Consider the following 22,177-nt stretch of genomic DNA (forward strand, 5'->3'; position numbering starts at 1 on the left):
AGGCACACAAAATACCAAAACATTTTAGGGTGCATCTAATTGAAAGGTAGTTATTTTTAAACCATCTTAATCTCATTCTACTCTCATTTGGTTCAGCGCCCGTTGGATGCTGGAAAAACATTTCCATATGCTTCACATTTGGGACATGATGAAATATAAACAAATGGAGGATTTGATTCTAAAATAACTTGCCTTAAGGGGACTTAAGTTAAGGAGACTTTTCCTGTGTACAAAAAGTACAAACATTAGGTTATGACAATATATATTTATTACGTTGAAAGGGATATCTGTATTTCCCTATTAACTTACCAGGATACAAACCGGAGGAACCAGGCATGGAGGGAGGTGGCAGAGACAGTGGGTGAAACTGGTAGGTTTTCGCCTGTTTGGGGATTTTATATCCAGTTTACTTCGTTTTAATTTTGCTTGCTTTGTATGTCGGGGGCGGGAGATTCATGTGATTGTTGGTCGGTCGGCGGTTCGCGTTGCTCGCAAAAATTCCCCAAGCTTCAGATACGCCCACCTCCAAGACTTTTTTAACGCGGCTGTGTGAACGTACCGTCACTGATCACCTATTTCTCTCCTCAACTGATTTCAGAAAATGTAGGCCTAGGCATACCATTTAGGTGTACAAAAAAGAATGTTCCTTCAGCCAGCGGGTAGTGCCTTTTTTTTTTTCTGCTTTTCAAAAGTTTGGCAGGGTCACACTCACAAACTTTGGTAGTCTTAAAGTAATGTTTTATTAATATGTTCATGTAAAACCTTATTCTGTTAAGTACACCACAATGCACAATATCTGTGTCTAAAATGTACTTAAGTCATACAAAATAAAATTACTCTATAATGTATAACAATGCTCTATAATACTCATACTTATAACATTTACCACATTGCAGGCAGAGTTCACTTGCTGCACGGTCAAGATGCAAATCAGGAAAGCAAACATTGTCCTGGAAAAAAATAAAGCTTAGTAAGACAAAGTAAGATTGCAGTAAAATACTTCCTGTCACATTTTTACAACACGACACATTTGTCCAGTTAAAAAATAACGTATATTTGTAATATAAAAAGAAAAAGAACAAACACAAGGTTTACATCATGATGTGTACATGACAGGTTCCCCCCCTTTATTGCTTGGTATTTTTTCCCAAATAAATCCATTTGTATCTTCAAAAGTTAAAAAGAAATGCTGAACGATATGTTAAGGAACTTTCGAAGTGTGAGGCTTACCTGGTCCTGGGTCTTCATGAAGTTGAGGTGAGTTTTCACTTTCCTCTCCCTCCTTTTATAGACCCAGTCTTAGATAAAGCACATTCCCCTCCGGCTGCTAATGATGCAGGATTACCAGGGCTTTACACAATTGATGCTGGACAAAAACAAGTCTTTCACGCAGGACTGAAGAGGGTTTTTCTTCAAACTAGTGCAACACACAGAATAAACAAGGAATTGTTTATCCCAAGGGTGTAGTGCAGTGGTTCAAGTTTACAATGCATAGAATGGAAAAGTGCAAGAGGTAAAGGTAAATAAAAGAAAAGGAGCATTTGTAGATTACTGTGTGTTCCTGTATGTAAATGGATAAAGTCATACAGCTCATGTGGGCTAAAGACGCACCCATTATTTGCTTTGGCACAAAAGGCAGCATATCAGAAAGGTATAAGACCGACTACTGACTAAACATAATTAATCATTTTAATGGAGGAAGTTTTAAACATACAAACAACATATATATTAAAGGTGGGGTAGGTAAGTTTGAGAAACCGGCTCGAGATACACTTTTTGTTATATTCCATGGAATGCTCTTAACATCCCGATAGCAATGAATATCTTAAGTGCTTTGACAAAAAATCCATAAAAAAATGTCATCTGTGGAAGCCGTTGTACTGTAAAAAGCACGACCAATCATTTTAGCCGGCCCAGCTAAAATAACTGGATGGCCTACCTGCCTGTCAGCCTTCCATCTGGGCACAAACTTATCTCGTGACCTCATTTGTCATGTGCGCGTTCGTGTGTGTTGGAGGAGGGGCTCTATAAGGAAGTGGCAGATTGTTCCGGTTGTGTATTTTCAAATTCTAGCGCACTTGATGTCACGATCTGTCTGTGTTGTGTTTTGTCTTGTCTTTTTCTGTCTTTGGTTTCATGTTTATTTGGAAAAGTCTTCACCCCCTGTCTTGCCTGTCGCTTTCCGTCTGTTTTCCCTCCTACCTGATAACCCGATTGTGTTCACCTGGTGCCCCTGTGTTTTCTTCTCCCTCCTCACTTGTGTCTTGTTTGTGTGATTAGTCTTGTGTGTATTTAAGTTCTGTTTTTTCTGTCTGTCATTGTTGGTTCATTGTTTGTTTGTCTGTTTGTTCCTTAAAACCTTGAAATAAAGGTATTTTTTTTGTGTATTCTGCATTTGGGTCCTGCCTGCTTCACTCACCCTAACACTCGAGCTGGTTTCTCCAAAATTACCTACCCCACCATTAAAACACTATTTAAACTGAAAAAAAAACAAATTATGTCAATGTCAATAATGCTGCTTAGTATTATCTAGAAGGAGATTTATAAAGTACATTGGAGGAAAAAAAGATTTTCATGATATGTGATAACCAATATGGGTTATAAAAACTTAAAGGAGACCTATCATGCAAAATGCACTTTTTGATGTCTTTTATGTGTCCCCGGTGTGTCAGGGAACTCACGCAGCGTCAGAAAATCAAACCCTTTCTCTTTTCCTCCTTACCCAAATCTTTTAAAAACAGGGGTACAACGAGCGGACATAGATTTGTGAATAACAGCAAAGAATAACAAATTGGAAGGAAAAAAAGATTTAAAAAAATACAGATTTCAGTATTCTGAGGCTCTGAGCCCCATTTCTTTTTCTCACAGACGACAAAAAAAGTCCGACATTATACGATTTAAAATAAAAACAATAATCGTGGCTTGATATTGAGAAAGAACATGTTTTTATGAACCCCACAGCTTCCGGTTTTCCGAGACCCGAACGGACAAAAAGACATGCTGCAGGCACGAAACATACTACCAATAGAAATACATTGCTTTTAAAATCGTTCTGTGTGACACGAAAAAAAGGGGAAAATCGTGTTGGTGAACACGAATCAATAGATTAAATGTCGTGACTATAACACGAAATGCCGTGAGACTTGGTTGCATAGTTAGGCCTTGGTAGGTCAGGCTCACTTTATGCTGCGTTTCCATTACAGTTTAGTAGCTGGGGCAGTAACTATAGTAACGCAGTGTAGGCGGAGCCATGACGTCATCTTCAATGCGAACCACAGAAAAACCAACATCAGCCGTGAGCTGTTAGCACTCAAGCTCACAGCTCCTCATATCTGTTCAGAAACTAGACAAAAGTTAAACAAGTACAAACCACAGACTGCCTGTGTCATGGCGAATACAATCGCTGGTTTATTTATGTCTGTATAGGCCGTTGTTGTGAGTGTGGACGGTCGGAGCATATATAACATTAGCTTAGCTTAATCTCCATTCAGAAAACACGCATTTTAAAAGGTTTTTCGCCTGCCGTCTGTCTGCAGACTTGTCAAAGAATTAATTCATGGTTTTTATTAACCGTTATCAGTATGTTGTTACTTCGGTGTCATTTTTTAAACGTGTATTACAATTAATTCACGGTAAAATATGTTCATTTTGATGTAGTTGTAGCCCCCTTGCCAGCGATTCTCTCACTAGTTTAGCATATTCAGCCCAGTTGTTGGCCCGGAAAGAACCTGGATTTTGGAGAGCCAGAAAAACTGTGAAACAGTACCCGTTAGCCGGTACTACCCCTAGTGGAAACGCAACCAAAATGAGCCGGGTTTGGCACGGCACGCTTAAACCGCGCTGTAGTGGAAATGCGCCATAACAGGGCTGCAAAAGAGGGGTATGAGAAGTATGAGCCATGGCTACAATGGGTGATCTGTTTGGTATTTCAAGGAAAAAACTTCACAGACATGTTTTGTATAGGTATGGCCCAACAATATATTTCCCAATATCGCATAATAGGTCCACTTTAAATAAGATCTAAACATCTGCACTGAAGAATACAAGAAAGAGATTGTTTATCATGTGCATTTCAATTACATTCATATACATAACTGCATGGCAACAGGCAGAAAGCTAGACACTGCCAATCTCGAGACAAATTGCAAACATGGCTTAAAATGAAGATATTTGATAAAGCTCCAATGTTTGAGAAGTGAGCTCCACATAAGCTTTAAACTAACATTATAATAGAAAATGCAAACCACAGTCATTTGTCCTCAAGTGTCAACAGTGTCAAATGTCTGCAGTGATCAATGTCATGGGTGCAGTGCTTCATGTACCACTGGCACTGTATACATTTGGATATGTTTTTCCTTGAACTATAACTCTTCCCATAGGGTCAGAATAAAGGCAGACCCTTTTAAGTAAGAGACGTCATTATAGAGCAGAATGCTAGACAACCCTGAGTGCAGTTACAGGCGGACACCCCGCGCCGAACACTGACAGCCTAATGTACGTGGCTCTGTGGAGATTATGCGAGAAAGGTTGAAGTCTTTTGTTGGAAATATGTTCTTGTTCGCCCCTGTAGCTTTCCTCAGGTATCTGATCAGAGGATAAAAGAAAAAGACTTCTGAATGCATGCCCACTGACAAAAAGTCCATACAGCCATCTGGTTCTATTGAAAAGCATTTGAATAGTAGAATAAGTACATTGATACATTCGCACTGAAATTATAAAGTAACTTTTGTAGCTTTATTCTTTCATCATAAGTATGTAAGGGAACCTTTATATTACTAACACACATAAGACGTCACATTTCAGCACCGAAAGCTTTTGTGCTTTCTTCGATGTTCCATCATTCAGGCATTTGGGCAATAAGTATAAATATTTGTCATTTTGAATTAATACTGTTAGTGTCACCTAATCACCATCTGATTGTTGGTTTATTCAAAAGGGCCAGACATTACAAAATAATACCATGCAGTAAATGCACTAGAGTTAGCCAAAAGCATATCTATTTTGTCTGTAGTCCCTAGACACAACTTACAAATTATTTTTGTAAACTCAAAAGGTATTGCAATATGATAAACTATATAAGGATGCAAATCAATTATAAAACAGGGACTTTAAGATAATGTGCTGTAAAGGACAATATAATCTGGTTCTAACTCCAATAGAAGTACATTTACTTCTAAGTGGAATATTTACACTGCACAGGATCTATGGAACAATAAAACAAAGCCACAAAGGAAGACATATTCACGCCATTTAAAGACTTACTTTCCAATCTGAAACACTGGGGGCACTGTCACATCTCTAGTCACCAAGAAGACATCTGTGATCTTTGTATAACACTTTGAATAAAAAAGACGCTGTGATTGAACAATGTAAAAAATGTCTACAGCAGAACCAGGAGCCTCATTTAGGATGTGCTTTGTTCCAATCACACTTCCGTCCAATCAGCTGTCTTTCTGCGGCCTCAGACACTCTTGAAAGACTGATGGTTCAACAAACACAGCTTTCACGAACACAATGCATGGTTTAACATCTTTACAATTGTCTCAAATGAATTGTCCCATCTCAGTTTCCCACAGTTCTCCATTGGGACATTTGGCAGCGTGCGCTTTGTGGCTGTAGGGTCAAGTGTCCACCAAGTCACAAAACATTAAAAACACCCAATTTGGTCATAAACAAAACACGTGATGAAGTATAAACATTTGAAGATGACATCACGTCAATGTCATTTCCCAACATTTGCATGTTTTATACAATTTGGCATGTTTTTATAGCTACTGGCATATTGGCAATTACACAGTGGGTGATCATTAGTGTCATTCAGGCCTCAGCTCCAGGACGGCTTCAGCATCTGTTTAATCTCGCTCTGTTTAAAGGGATGGAAAAGCAGTCAAGCAATCTGCCAATGTAACCAGTTTCTCTTCCTTCTATTCTTTAATACTGACCCTGAGGTCTCTCCACGGGTGTTTAAAACATATGATTTGCCAGAACGACCCTTTTTCCCTTCCTGCACTGAACCTTTTTCATGTGAAGGGGATCTAATGCTAAAATATGCCCTTCCAAAATCTGATGGACATTTCCCAGATCTAGATACATGTGGGCAGTTTCCACTTATGCTTCCAGGAAGGGGGATTAAAGCTTAATGGGGCTCCTGATGTGACAGCAAACAGAATTAGGAAATCTCCATCTTTAAAGAGACCTATCATTAATTTGGGGCCTGGAGATTCCAAAGTAACATCTGAGCAACACAATGAGGGCTCTCCTTGAAAAATCAGCTACAACCCTGGCAAATGAGCAAGTGAATCCCCCATCAGGCGATAAATGACTTTGAGAAGAGCCCAATGTCATGAGCACATTGTGTGAAAGACTAGTAATTCTAATCACAGTATGTGAGGCTCTTCATCAGTAATTATGGCAAACTCATCAAAAGGCAAGTCCCCCTTTGTCTCTCTTGTTATTCAGCTGCATTATTCAGATGTATTGTTTCGTAAACAAAACTGTTTCCCAATAGCTACCAAGGCTAAAAGAGTCACCATTGTAAAAGATGCTCATTCAGCACCTTTAACTTTAAATGATATCAAAAACATCTTTATATTTTTCGTCTTTGTAAAGAAATATCTAAAAAGAAACTGCACCATGATAAGATTCAAATTGGATGTGATGCATTCAGTACTCACGTTAAGGTAGAACTTGAAATGTGTTCAATTAAGTACTGTGAGATAAACCAGCAAATAATCTCCGCTATGCTCACTAGCTGGTGTATAAGTCTAATAGTCAGAAACGTGCTGCTTGTCAGGTAGTGTACGTTGGATTTAACAGGTCTTTTCTGCTGAAAACGGCTGCCTTCATGTGGCTTAAAACCAAACCAAAACAAACTAAACCAATACAATGACCTGAAAGACACTAAAACGCTTTATATAATGGAATCCAGATGTGGGTTATAATTCTCATTACAAGCCATCCCTTTTCGATTCATGTAGTCTTGTGTCTTGTGTTGATTGATTGTAGCTGTACTTTCTACAGCTGATAAATATTTAACAATCAAAACAGTCTTTGAATTCTGTACAACGCAGTCAGCACTAAAGGCCAAACCTGGGTCAAACCATACAGTCATTTACTGTGTCCATCAATAGATTTTAAGCATTGCAGAGAGTTAATGACAGAGACGGAAACTGTATCCTGATGTCAGCAGTGAGGCAGATTTGTGTTTGCCTCAAGCGATGATGCTCTGTAAGGACATGGATCAGCTGTTGTTGTCCCTTAAGTAGCAGTAGTTGTTGCTGTATAGGAAATCACAGTTTATGTAACAGAAGTGTGGTGTTTCACCAGAGTGGTCGTCCCTCGTACAAACTGGTTTAAATAATAAATACAGAGCCATAGGGGGTCCTGACCTGGACATTTAAAATATTTATTACCACTACAGAGCAGTGAAGTATTGAGGATTACACACACAAATACACCCTCACACCACATCTGTAACCCTTTACTCTTTTTTTTAGTCAAACTCATCACCAGCCCTGAAAAATTGCATTCACAAAGCATGCGTGTGTGTGTGTGTGTGTGTGTGTGTGTGTGTGTGTATTGACTATATGCCATGGCACAGCATTCTTCTGCTTTCCGTCTACTTCTCTCCATCTCTCTTTCTCAAACAAACTATTGATTTGTGTTTCTGTCTGCCCCATCTTTCTTTAAGTCCTTCACTCCCTAAACAACACCCGTCACCCTTCCTCCCCTTCCTTCTACCACCTCTCTCTAACTCTGGTATTTCCCAGCGAAAGCCCCCTCCTCACCTCCCCTCTTTTCTACCCCCTCCTCTCCTCAGATGGATTCTTCAGTCAGCCGAGTGGAACTGGTGCGGCTGCTGGAGAGATAGACAGAGAGGCAGAGAGGCTGTGCTGAACAGACGCTGGGTCAGAGCGCTCAGTTGCTTCAGACAATCACAGGGGAGCGAGAGAAAGACACAGGAAAAGAGCAAGACCACATAGAAAGATAGATTTAAAAGAGAGAAAAGGGAGGGAGACAGGGGAGGGAGGTAAATATGTGACAGGATGCGGTTTCCCTGAGCTTGCAGAACATCGGTACACAGGCATACTTTGGGCATGACCTAAACACACCAAGCTTACAAGTGTGTTTTAGCTCTGTTTGCTGGCGAGGGGGAAGAAGAAGCAAACCACTGGAACTGCTGCTGCTGTGCCTGTAGACGCTCTGGTTTGTCTGCTGTGTGCTGGAGGATTGTGTTTCCTTTAAGCCATTCAGCTCCACAGCAGTCAGCTCATCTGACAGGATCTGAACCATTCCTCCCACCAAGTAGAATGCGTTTCTCTGCTGGAAGCTCTGCTCAAGTTGCTGCCTTCATTTCCAAGCAGTGAACTTTTCAACCAGATTTGTGAAACAGGTAAGTTTGCTTCCTGTTTGTCAGAGCCTACAACATGTGTATGAATTTGAACTTGGGGACAGATGTTTGACTGAACGCTCACCTGATTCTCTGGACAGCAGCCACTGTAAACTTGTGCTGCATGTTGGCAATTGCTTACCACAGAGTTGATTCATTAGAAGATGCCGCAAGCCACAAGTTTGGCTTCTGAGCCGTGAGTTAGACTACAAGCCCTTAATCCACTGCTACTTCTCTCTCACACACACACACACACACACACACACACACACACACACACACACACACACACACACACACACACACACACACACACACACACACACACACACACACACACACACACACACACACACACACACACACACACACACACACACACACACACACACACATTCACGTGCTCCCAAGCAAACTCTGGCTAATCATCATGCACATCAATAGGTCTGCTTGTTTTTAAGTCACATGCATGATGGATGGTACAGAGCGGGGCAGAGAATGCCAACAATGTCTACCTGGATCCAATCATAGACCCTGACAGTGTTTCAAGATGTGTCCGGCTTACAGTATCACACCACTCCCACTGGTGAGGAGAGAGCAAGGGGAGTGTGTGTTTTGTGAGCTACTGTATTGTACTGTACTGTACAGTAATGAAGGGTAAACGTATGGGTTTTCCTGTCTGTGTTTTCTTGTGTACAGCATGTGTGCTATATCCTTGTCTGTCTGTAGTGGATGTGTACATGCTGAGAGTATTTGCTCCGGTCCATGAGTTCACCAAAGCATGCGTGCATTAACGAGAGAAGGAGGTTTAAAGGGAAAAACAAGTTGAGCGATGGTAGGAGGTGAAGGAAGGGCGGGGGAATGTCAGGGAGGAAGAAGACGAGGGCATGAGAGAGAGCAAAAGCCGGGGGAAGAGGGTAGAAAAATGTGTGTGTGTGTGTGTGTGTGTGTGTGTGTGTGTGTGTGTGTGTGTGTGTGTGTGTGTGTGTGTGTGTGTGTGTGTGTGTGTGTGTGTGTGTGTGTGTCTGTGTGTGTGTGTGTGTGTGTGTGTGTGTGTGTGTGTGTGTGTGTGTGTGTGTGTGTGTGTGTGTGTGTGTGTGTGTGTGTGTGTGTGTGTGTGTGTGTGTGTGTGTGTGTGTGTGTGTGTGTGTGTGTGTGTGTGTGAGAGAGAGAAAGTGAGTGAGTGAGTGAGCTCAGTCTGACTGAACTGCTGTTAATTAGTTCCAGCTGGTGAGCTCTGGACCATCGGGCTGCGATAACTCTGCTGTTTTGTTGGGTCAGGAGTTGCCTCTGTTTCAGTTTGTCTGCTGTCTAAAACACACACACACACACACACACACACACACACACACACACACACACACACACACACACACACACACACACACATCCAGAAACATTACAAAAGGTTACCTAAAGGGCAAACAGCATATGGGCAGCAACACAAACACTGATACATGATTTGCACAAACTCCCGCACACACAAAGAAAAGCATAACATTTACAAAAAAAGAAACACAACACATGTTTTTGGCTCACAACCATGTAAGACAAAAAGGCACCAACAGATGTAAAACCCACCCACAGAACATGCATTACATTTCATTTTCATTTCATATACAAAATGCAAATAAAGACACAAACACACAGTTAAAGTGTATAAGTCACTGGCAAAAGCCCACTGTTAACAAATTGCTAAGGGGAAAAGAGCCTTGTGCTGTATGTCAAGCATATCAAAGGGTAAATGTGTGAATATGTGTAACATGGAATTAACACATGCATAACCACACGTGAGCTTGCATACATGCTGAATTTTTGCGTGACATAAGCGTGCACACACACACACACACACACATAGAACACACACATGAAAACCCTTAACCCCAAATGGCTGTATCCTACACTGGCTGCTGGAAATGTGGAAGCGATTGTGGTTTGGCCTCGCTACGCTCCAAAGTCACATCGAAAAGGGAATCATAACACAGGGCAAAGGGTGAAGAAACCTTAAAGGGCAAATTCACCCAGATTACACAAAAAGCCATTTTCTCAATTACCTCAAGTCCTATGTTGCCTTTGAGGTAATTTGGGTTTTATTTGCTCTGGTTTGAGATATTGTTATTGGAAATATATACTGGCAACCAAATTCAATAGGGGTTAATGGGATGTTACTTCCATCAGTCACCCTCAGAAAAGGCCTGCTAGGCATAGTGACCAACATCCATTTATAATAAGTTATTAACCTTTACAACAGTAGTCCTAGTGTGCTAAAAGCTTTTACGTTATGGTTTATTAACAATGAGAAGGGAAAATTACTTGATAATGTTTGGTGGGAAGCTCGTGTCCCTCTATTTAGGATGTACTAGCATTTACAGAGATATTACAGTGATTTACTGGGCTTGTAATACAGTAGGTTGGGGGGGTCTACAACAGAACTGAAGCAACGGAGGGAAAACTATCTTTACTTTTAGTCTCTAGAATGGTTTGAGCTCTAAAATCACTGCTACCTTCATTCCCCATAATGCAACTCAATGGCACTTGGGTCTTTCTGACTCATCAACACCCATTCATTCAAGCCACAGACATCCGGTTTCTTAACAATGTTTTTCAGACTGAGTAATCTCTATGACGATTAAACTAAACGTTATTTCTACTCCTTTACTGGAGATTCTTAATACTAAAACACATGACCCCAAAACGTACAGCTAATTGTGAATACAGTATGCAGTGCTTTATTTTTTTCAGTATGATATCTCCAAAAATGTATGTGAACAGCCTAACTAATTTTCTATCCGATTTCCTTTTTTTGCGGTTTATCTTTTTTCCGAGCCTGTGTTGATTTTCCTTCGCTCCAGTCTTTTAGCAAACATGTATTTTAATCAACTTATGTTTGCTATCTGATCTGGGCCCAGAGAATCCCCCTGTGAGGTGTGAAATTTGATTAAGGTAATTGGCATGAGTCGGATGGTGTAAACCATAATGTGTACTCTTCACTGAGTATGTATGTGCCCAAAGACAGGCACACAAAATACCAAAACATTTTAGGGTGCATCTAATTGAAAGGTAGTTATTTTTAAACCATCTTAATCTCATTCTACTCTCATTTGGTTCAGCGCCCGTTGGATGCTGGAAAAACATTTCCATATGCTTCACATTTGGGACATGATGAAATATAAACAAATGGAGGATTTGATTCTAAAATAACTTGCCTTAAGGGGACTTAAGTTAAGGAGACTTTTCCTGTGTACAAAAAGTACAAACATTAGGTTATGACAATATATATTTATTACGTTGAAAGGGATATCTGTATTTAAGAGATGTACAGGGCTTAACTCCAAGTTCTTTATATTGTTGGATGCATTTTAAATAAAACTGGCATAATTTCATTTTGATTCGGCTTCATTATTGGCAGTAATATCAACTGTGGGCAGTAAATATGGCTGAATGAGACACTTTGTAGATAATGGTGTGAGTTTTGCAGTTCTCACGACAGGATATCACCATGAGTCCAGCCTCCGCTGAAAGTCTCACATCTTTTCCCTATATAATTCTTAGTTAAAGGCGCAAAGTTTATTTCCCCTCACTCCCGTGCTAGGTGACAGTGATCATGCTTCCAAAACTACTTAATAATTCAATCCTCTTGCAATGCCCTACAACTGAGACGGCATATTAGGATACATCTTCCTGGCAAGACAGAAAACAAAAGGGCCAATATTCAGCCGGTTGTGTTTAAAGAAAATTAAAAAAAACATCCCCCTTGATATTTCTATAAGGCAAATTGACTCCTGTTGTAATGGGTGGTCAAGAAAATTGCAGCAGTATTGATTTGGTAATGTTCAACACGGACATATCGATAGGCTGTCTGAAAACCTAAGAACTTGGCTTCGGCTGGCTTTAACAAAAAATGACCAGCCTGGAGCAAGTTCACAGAAAGCAATGAGTCACTCTCAGAAACTCTCTTGATAACCAGTGTTTTAAAGAACAATTACAAAAAGATCAATCAAAGGATTTCTTTCTTGCTTTCCTACAATGTTTTTCTTTTTGTGTTTCTTTGGCTGCAGTTTGAAAACATCCAACACCATCGTTGTGAAGGTCAGGGTTGAGATCATGTTTTGCTTCTCACTTGTGAGAACTGTACAAATCCTAGCTTGGATAGATTTTGCATAACAAATCAGACTGTTGACAGTCAAAGACATGCAGAGAGGAGAGGAGGTAAACAGGATGACACGAATGTTTGCTCCTGCACACGAAGGAGGAGAAAAGGGAAGCAAGTCCTGGGGCCTCATTTATAACGCCGTGCGTAGGATTCACGTGGGATGGTTGCTTACCAGTAGAAATCCAAAAAATAGGTACAGACATTTCCAGACATTTTCCGATTCACCAAACATTGCGTTTCCCTTTATAAATCACAACCGACTCGAAATGCGGTGCAGCTTTTGCGGGCTTCACGTAACGCCCATATTTGCCTATAAATAGTCAAAGAAACGCCATTCATTCATTCAATTTGACTGACTGCATGAAGAAGATCGCAGGAAATGACGACAGAACAGCTAAAAAATACATCTCACACCGTGTCAGATTTTGGTTATTTTGGGGAGGTCGAGATAAATCATATTGTTTGGTGGATGCAGTTTGAACCAGAGTAGCAGCATGGAGGTCGGATCGTCACCAAAATAAATAAATAAGTGGTCCGAAAAAGGTTAATGACAAAAATAAATACACATAGCCTTCCTCAGGCAGTGTGTTTGTACCGGGGACAGGAGACACCCCCTTGATGAGAAACTGTAAGAAATGATCGGGGAAACCCTCCGGAGTGGAGTCATGACGACTGGATCTGAATTATGTTTTCGTATTTGGTGGTTTGTGTCCCAGCTGTCGATCAGCTGTGCGTAGCGTCTCCACTGCAGCCTGTGCATCTCAACCCCCCCCCTCCCCGCAGCAACTCTATATCCACCAGTTAGAGGAAATACAACTAATGTGTTGTGTTATATTAGCTGTACAATTTACCACATATGGTGTTCTTAGTTTCCATACCTCCTGTGTTTTATGAGCAACTTATCAAGTCTTAGCAAACGGCATAAAACATGATTAAACATGGTAGTATATAAAACCATGATCGTACAACCTATAGAAATGCAAAACCGCATCATTTATGAGAAAACATGTTATAACATTAACACAACATATTCGAGGTGGTTTTAAATAACATATCCGTATTTATTTATTTCTCCAAGTTATGTTTTTGTGTGCACTGAGGAGTCTCAAACAGGCGTTTGTTTAATCATTTTAAGATTGGCTTTAATCAATGTTTGAAAATGAATTCTTCATATATGATAAATGAGAGGTAACATTTTATTTATGGTATTATTTCCACATATTCTCTGCATTCTTCCTTCTGCCAACTGTTTCGCAGTGTCTCGTCTCTCCCGTGTTTGTGCTTAGTGCGTACGCATGGGTTAGAGTTTGCGTGGAGGACCGCATGTTTTCCCGTCAAGTTAGTATTTTATAAATCGCAAACATTGCGTAGAAACTGGCGTACGCCATTTTTTGAGCGTATATCCCTTTATAAATGAGCCCCCTGGTGATTAGGAGGGGTGTGAGCTTATGAAAGGAGGACACTGACAATGAAAGAGGGAGACGTCGAGAAAGATTGGTGCCTATTATTCTCCCCAGAAAGGAATAGTCATAGAGGGGTTGGTTCCCATGGCAATAGCTATTTCGATGTGTGTATGTGTGTGTAGGGACTGTACCCGGGCCTTGAGACTACATGGAGACGAGGTTGGCCGAGGCCATAGCGAACGTACTGGAGCCACCCGGAGCCTTGAAACGGCAGAGAATCTCAGACAGACATTATTGCTTACTCTCCTGTTCTCTCTGCCTCACACATCACAACCTCATCTTCCATTTTTTTCCCGCCTGTATGCTTTGCACCTATGTATGGTCCTTGGTCATTCAAAGCAACAACAAAAACATTGATGAAAAAGCAATTCCACCTTTGGCTCCCATGACCTCCTTGTTGGCAGCATGCATGATGGTTTAAATGTGCAGATGTCTCCCAAAACAAATGTTAAGCTTTTCTGTGGCATCTTCAATGTTTCAGGGCCTCTCACATAATAATTGATTCACTCATATACAGTGTTGGGACTGTAACGCCGTTATTTTTTACAGTAACTAATACTCTAACGCAGTGGTTCCCAAACGGTGTGCCGTGAGGCAAGTCCGGGTGTGCCGTGGGATTTTGTGACAACCATACGCAGTGGCGACTGGTCATTAGGGGCAGGTGGGGCACAGCCCCACCTAGTGTCAGCAGAAAGTATTAAAATAATGATTACAACAAAATGCAAAAAATAAATTAAAAAATATATAAAATATATTTTAAGATCATGTTTAATCATCTGATTCGTCTGTACATTGCTGTTTTAGTATGTGTTCTTCTAATTAGTGTCTACAGTGTGTGCCTATTGAGCTGTTTAGAGCCATGTGGGACAAAACCTGATCCTGCCCCTCCCTCTGACTGTCTAAGTGAACGGTGACTGCAAAAACTACACTGCGCATGCTCAGAGTATTTCCTATTTAATGTGTGTGGCAAAAAATAATGACCATAGGGGCAAAGTGCTGCCATCCCCACCATACGTCATCTCACATAATTCAGAGCTGATTGGCTGTAAGTACGTGTGCCGCGAAAAGTGTGGTGTGTGAAGAGGAGACGAGAGAGCTGGGCTGCAGTCGGATAGTTTAAAAATCAGCTCCTAAATTCTAACCCTATCGTCTATTCCTTGACCTCTGAGTGAAACGTCACGGGGTTAAGGGATAGTGGATAGGAGAATTAAAAGGACTTAGGAGAAGAGACTGCGGTACTTTAGAGAATCCGAATGCACTTTCACTATCCGACGTGTTTATGATGCGCCAGCGGACGTCATTGTGTGCGTCTGCTGCTGTGGGGAAACTATGGAAACCACAGTTTTCTATACAGCGGACTACAACATGGATGTTTAATAAGAACGAGGGACTACTGTAAACTCATCTAGAGACTCTGCACCGTGCTCTGATGCTGCTGCTTTGCTTTATGAACGTGGACAACAGAGAAACATATTCTTCAGGACCAAAGTTGGAATTGAAATAAAAAAGGAAAGTGAAACTTATGCTCGTCACCCTCTCCCTCCGGTCCACATTAATACAAATGATCCCAATACGTATGATTGTATGAACTAAAGATCTTAAAATCAATACAGATGTATTTATTATAAACGTTAGTCCTTAACATCTATCACTGTGTATATCACCATTCAAACATCTTTTAAAAGTTGAACAAACCCCACACAGCTCAGTAAGACTGAAATGTTGACTTTATTTGATAATTTCAGTAAAAACTAACGTTCATATTTCTCTTTTGATTATAATACTGATGAACGTTCAAAACAAAGCACTTTGGCAACTTACCACCTATGTTTTAAAATGCTTAATAAGCACCGTAACTTTCATGATATCATTTCTCGGTCATAATCGGTTGTTTCCGTGAACGGCCGACTGTTGAGTGACGGCAAATGCTGCGGCTGCAAGGCATTGTGGGGCAGCATTTTCGCTTCTCCTGTCGGTTAGGGAGGTCCAGTGGTTCCTAAGCTAAAGGAGGTTATAAAGGAAGTTTGAAACCTCCTTTCCTATCATTCTCATCATTCTAGAGAATTCGAACGGCACTTATCATGGCTGCCACTGAGGGACTTCCGGGTCATTTCACTCCTTTAGGAAGGTTCCTAAGCTAAATGGACTATTCGACTTCAGCCCTGCAGTGAGGCGTCCTAAAACCAGGAAGTAAACTGCGCATGGCTTCCCTCCACAAAAAAGCAACGAGATTTCTCCATAGGATTTTAGAAAATAGCTCAAAATAAGATCTGTGGGAAACGTAGCTAAAGTAATAGAGATGTTTGTCCAGAGGGATAGGCAAATGGACTTCATCTTCAAGTCAAGGTAAGACTGCAATTTTACTGAAAATGGGATCTTACTAAGAGAGAACAATTCAATATTTAAATGATAAAATTACATTTTTTTGGGTATCCTTCTGTTGAACTGTCTGTTTAAAAGTAATTGAAGCATCAGACAAAAAAGCTTTTGAACATAATATTATATTTTGATTTAATATATTTGTAAACCTGAAGAGTCAGTGCCAGTGCCTCACCAGCCATGAACCTCTCCGCAGAAGCTTATATATAGACATCTGAGTTTTTTGTGCCCCACCACTTTTGTACATATAGAAACGCCACTGACCATACGTTATTATTGCAATATACAACTACACAAAAATAAAAAAAATGTAATTTACTATATCAGTACTTTGTAGGTTTATATGTACGTAATCTGCGCGTCCACATCTCCACGTGCAGTGCTGCATACACATGGCTGAGTCAGCGATAACTCGAGGGGTGGAGGTATGCCCATTATTTTGAGTTCATCCGAAGAATAGACAGGAATGTGACGGTGAGGTGCAAACTGTGTCCAGGCCAGAAGCTGTTATCCACTGCTGTAAACACCACGTCAAACCTCAACAAGCACCTGCAAAGAACACATGCTAAGGTGGAGATACCGCACACGCTATTTGTTGTTTGTTTATATCACAGTCTGTTCTTCTTCTCTGTCTTCCGGTTGTTGCCTGTTTTGAATGACGAATACACACTACCGCCACCTGCTGGTAAGAGAGTTATTGCCACTCACGCATGCGCAGTTCGTACGTGCTCGGCTGAAGTCTTTGCGGTGTCTGGTTCCAGTGCAACACATGGCCAACACGCAGGAGAACACGCCGACGCAACAGAGTGAGCAGAGATAGACTGCACAAAATATACAGATAGCAGGAGACAGAGGACAGCCATGGTCAGATAGGAAAACATTCAGGATCTGGATCAGTCTTATGTGACAATGGAAACTGAACTAAAGAGAACATTTGAAACTTTAGCAGTCTGCGTGATCTGCTTACAGGGAGGGGCGGGCCGGCCCTGCGAGTAAAGTAACGAGTAAAGTAACGAGTTACTTTATTACTTTTAAAGTAATATGTAATATATTACTTTTTTTTAGTAACGACCCCATCTCTGCTGAAATGTTACATTTATAATTTGTAGTTCAGGACCATGGACAATGCAGCTTCCTTGCATTGACAGTTCTCTGTGCTGAATTTCCTTTGTCTCATTTTTAATGTTGTGACCTGTCTGGTTTAAATGAGTGTGTTGCTGCTTTGATGAAGCCTAATTTGATAACGTTTCAAATTAATTTCTGAAATATTTCGTTAATAAATATTTCATGAGTAATATAGTTGTCTTTTTCACATTTTATTTGGCATTAGTAAATAATTATGCACATTTACAGATATTTTACATGATATCAGTGATAACACGTGTTATAAGGGCTATTTTGCACAATAGGTGTGCCTTGAGATTTTTACTTGTCCTTTGGTGTGCCTTGGGCACAAAAAGTTTGGGAACCACTGCTCTAACGCATTACTTTTTAAATTCAGTAACTCAGTTACCGTTACTACATGGTGCGTTACTCCGTTACTGCGTTAGTTTTTTTATATAGTCAACAGCCAGGTTAACAGAGATGATAACTGTACTTAAGTACAGTACTTGAGTAAATGTACTTAAATACTTCCTGTGTCACATGCGGAAACGGCTGTGGGCGTGTTTGTGTTGTTTACTAACAAGACTATCATGGCGGCGGCGGAGCTCAAGTCTAGTTTCTCCACCTGGAGATATTCTCACTATTTCACTTTTGTCGAGCACAAAGAAAAGAACGTTTTAGTTAAATGTAAGTTGTGTCCTGGCGGGTCAAAGAGCCTATCTACTGCCCAATCCAGTCATTCAAATCTCTTAAAACATCTGCAAAAACAACATGCTGGGACGAAGCTAGTAGCTAAGACCACAGAGACTCAGCCGACGCCACTCCACCTCCACCTGCACCTAAGCAACAGCGGCTGGATTGTAACCAAGGGACTGCTAGTCAGGGAAAAGTCCATAAAGCCATTGCACGGTATGTTGTAGAACACATGCAGGCTATTGCTACAGTGGAGTCACCCGCTTTCAGGGAGCTAGTTAGCATGATAGCATGTCCGGGCGGCACACGGCATATGAAACGGAAAACTTTTTCCAACTACCTGGAGAAAGAATATGTAAAGCCAGCTAATATCGATGCTATCCAGATTGCATATAATGCATGTCAAGTTGATCAACAGATTGTATTATTCTCCAATGCAATAACAGTACTGAAATGAAGGCTATAAGGGCATTAATATAATGGGAGCCCTTTTTTTAAGTAACTAAAACGTTACTTTTCACAGTAACGCATTACTCTTTGGTGTAAGTAATCAGTAAAGTAACTGAGTTACTTTTGAAATGAAGTAACTAGTAATGGTAACTAGTTACTGGTTTTCAGTAACTAGCACAACACTGCTCATATAAAGCTTTGTGTCATAAATGTTTCTCCAGAAAATTATTAATTGAAAATATTGATCAGTGTGCATTGCAATGATGTAAAAACGTAACTTAAGAACTTTAAAAAATACTTGCTTCGTGCATAGTATTATAGTGGTGCACTTACTCTTTATAAGTTACAGAAATCTTTAAAACAATGATGCTACAGTCTCCCATGCTTGTTTATTACCTGACCTTCTATTGGGGGTGTATTGTTCTCAAATGGAGACTTAAAGGAATACTCGTCTAAGATTAGATATACTTTATTGATCCCAAAAGGGGAAATGTTTTCACCACAGCACGTTAAAACAAGGCATTGCACATAATGTGAATACAAAAAGAGTAGAAAATACAAATAAAATGTTCCCCATTCATTCTCTGCATATTATAAGGAAAAAGGGTACCACTTTACAATAAGACTACCCTTATAAAGGATTCATAAATGGTTTATAATTAGGTTATTAATTAAGTTGTAAACACTTTATTAATCATTAAGAACCATTTATAAACCAGTTCTAACATAGTATTCATACATCAACACAGGCTCACTATTTGGCAAGATGACTAAGCCTTATATTGGCTACCTAGCTTACTTCGTCTTCTTCATCAGCCAACATCCTTGGTATTTGTTGTTCACTGAGTTGATTCCCCCCATCCCAGTGTGAGAACAAGTTTTTAGAGAGTACTTGTCCATGGACAAGTGAGTTTGGCAATTTACTTGTCTGAATACATTTTTCACTTGTCCAGAATGGACAAAAATTGGGGCCACTGGAATCTTCTTCTTCGTCATCGTATTTTACATTTTCCCACGGTTTTTACGATACCGCTCAACGTAAGTGAGCCGTAAGATTTTACTGCATTACACATAAGGTCGTTTGGATTTTAACGATTCCGGTTCTGCTTTTCGATTCCGGTTATTTTCGGTTCTCGATTCCGGTTCTTTGAGAGGGTAAAAATCAAACTGGGAGAAAAATATATTTATGAAAATATTAAGTCAAATCTGTATTCCTATTTACAAATCACTTCATACTGTTTAATTTCTTACGGTTATTGAATACAATTATATAAAAATAATCTCTGCATTGTTTAGTTAGTTCTAAGTGGTGCAGTTTGAGAATGTACAATTGGCCCAGTCTCCTCTGATGTTACACTGCAACCTGCCTGTGAGACAAAGTCCAACCACACATGTCCAACACATAGGACATAACCTAATAATAATAATAATAATAATGACACATTAGATGTATAGCCTATAGGCCTAGCGCTTTTCTACAACTCAAAGACGCTTGCACGCTTACACATGTCCTGCAATACACATGCTGCAGCTGCCCAGCTGCTCACTGTTTGTAAAAGTAAATAAATAGTATTTTCATTTCAATAATGTACTTTCTATACCCTGCTTCATAAACAATACTGACATCCCTGTGCTCCTCCGAGTCTGGGGGTCCGGGGATGTGAGGACAGCGCGAGGACACAGACAGGGAGGCTGCTTCACTTCATAAAGGAAATGGCGGTCAATATTAACAACACAGGAGCTAAAACGCTTAATAACCTTCATTACGTGTTAGAGAAAGAACATAAGAAAATTTGACAAAGATGAGGCTGTCAAACAGGCAGCGGATGCGCTGTGTGTAGAAAGAGAGAGAGACGCTGAGCTGCACAGTGCAGCGATCAGCTGATACGGAGCATATGAGAGAGCTGCAGTCCGCGGGGCTCGGCCTCGCCTCCTGTCCTCACAACTCTTATTATTCCCGGTACCGGACAATTGTTATTTGTTCCTACTCGGAACCGAGTTTTGCTTCCCAACCCTGCCACTGTGCTACACTTCCCACCCCGCTCCGCCCCACCCCCGTCTTACTGTACAGAAAACGGCGAGATGCATTTCCTTAGGAATCTACAAGCAGAACCGAAACTAACATTTCTAAACGAACAATGGCGGACACGTACAATTTGCGAATGAGTTCTGCCTTTTGTAAACTGAATGTATCAATAATTTGTCAATAAATCAGGGCGAAAAACGTCACTTGTCCGCCGGACAAGTCAATTGAAAGATCTACTTGTCCGATATTGTAAATAACACGTCCCGGACGGTGGGACGTGTACTTTTTCGCACACTGCATCCATCTTCATGTTTCTTGGCATCTCTTTATGACCATTTATTTATGAGTTACTAACATTTATAACTGCCAAAAGGGAGCCTTGTAAATTGTAAAACACATTCCCATGTATTAATGAGTTACGACCTTTTCTAATAAGGCTTAGCAGTACAGATAAATGTGGGCTCACTATTTGGCAAGCAACCGGTCACAGTTGCCCTGTTTATCTCATGTCTTATAAACGCTTATTAATGATTTATAAAGTGTTCACAACCTAATTAATAAATGAATTACAAACTATTCATAAACCCTTTACAGATGTAGCACTCCAGATAGGACTCACATGGGTGTGTCCCAGTCAAAAGCCCAGCGGATCCCAGTGGCTGGGGGTGTTGCCAAATTGCTAGAGGGCGTTGCCAAATTTCCCCATTTGTTCAATTACAGGATTTAACCATGAGATGGCGCTTCATTCACAAATACACAAAGACAACTGGGTGTTGTAGAACTTAGTCTGTTTGCAATGTTTGCAACTCTGCGGTTGTGTTTGCTGAATACTGTAGCATTTAATGACTTATTTGTTATGGTTTTCACAGGTTACTATAATGAAAAAACATCAATGTTTTAGATCAAATAAAGTATATAGTTTGCTTTATGCAGTATATTTTTTGTAATATTGTTGGGGTGTTTTTACACAGTACAGTAGATTGAAGTAAATCAACTTATACATGAAGATAAAATAAGATGGACCTTTATTAATCCCTGTGGGGAAATTCAGTAGTTCAAACAACAACAGGGTAAGAGTGAAAAACAGGATAGCAAAGATTCACACAGATTAATAAAATCAAAAATAAGATGAGCGATAAAAATAATAATAATGAGAAACTATGTAATAAGAAATGAATAAAACTAAAATATAATTATCATATCATATATTATAATGTATTGTATTATTAAGTAATATCATACATAAACCCCATTATAGCATGCCACATTGAATGGATGAACACATTTATGCATCAATAATTACAACAGAGTATTTCTAAATACAAGTTGTAAAAATACTTATATGTATTTAATATTAATAACATAATGATTAATTTCAGATGATAATACTTTTCAGGGTTAGGTCCGGTCTGACAGCGCTTAGCTCTCTGCTGCAGAGAAGATCACTGCTCTAAACCAGTGTTTCTCAAACTTTTTCATACCAAGGACCACTTAACCAATAAAAGAACACTCGCGGACCA

General features: G+C 40.1%; 1 protein-coding gene across 3 annotated transcripts in view; it reads left to right on the forward strand.

Annotated features, from left to right (window-relative positions):
• The first annotated feature begins 7,847 nt into the window (after positions 1–7,847).
• Positions 7,848–22,177, forward strand: part of LOC117460670 (raftlin) — a 139,655-nt gene continuing 125,325 nt past the window's right edge. For all 3 annotated transcript variants that reach the window (XM_071205926.1, XM_071205927.1, XM_071205928.1), the window contains exon 1: positions 7,848–8,392. The gene's annotated coding sequence lies outside the window, so the exon portion shown is untranslated. The remainder of the gene's footprint in view (positions 8,393–22,177) is intronic.

Source organism: Pseudochaenichthys georgianus, chromosome 16, assembly GCF_902827115.2.
Source record: "Pseudochaenichthys georgianus chromosome 16, fPseGeo1.2, whole genome shotgun sequence".
NCBI classification, from domain to species: domain Eukaryota; kingdom Metazoa; phylum Chordata; class Actinopteri; order Perciformes; family Channichthyidae; genus Pseudochaenichthys; species Pseudochaenichthys georgianus.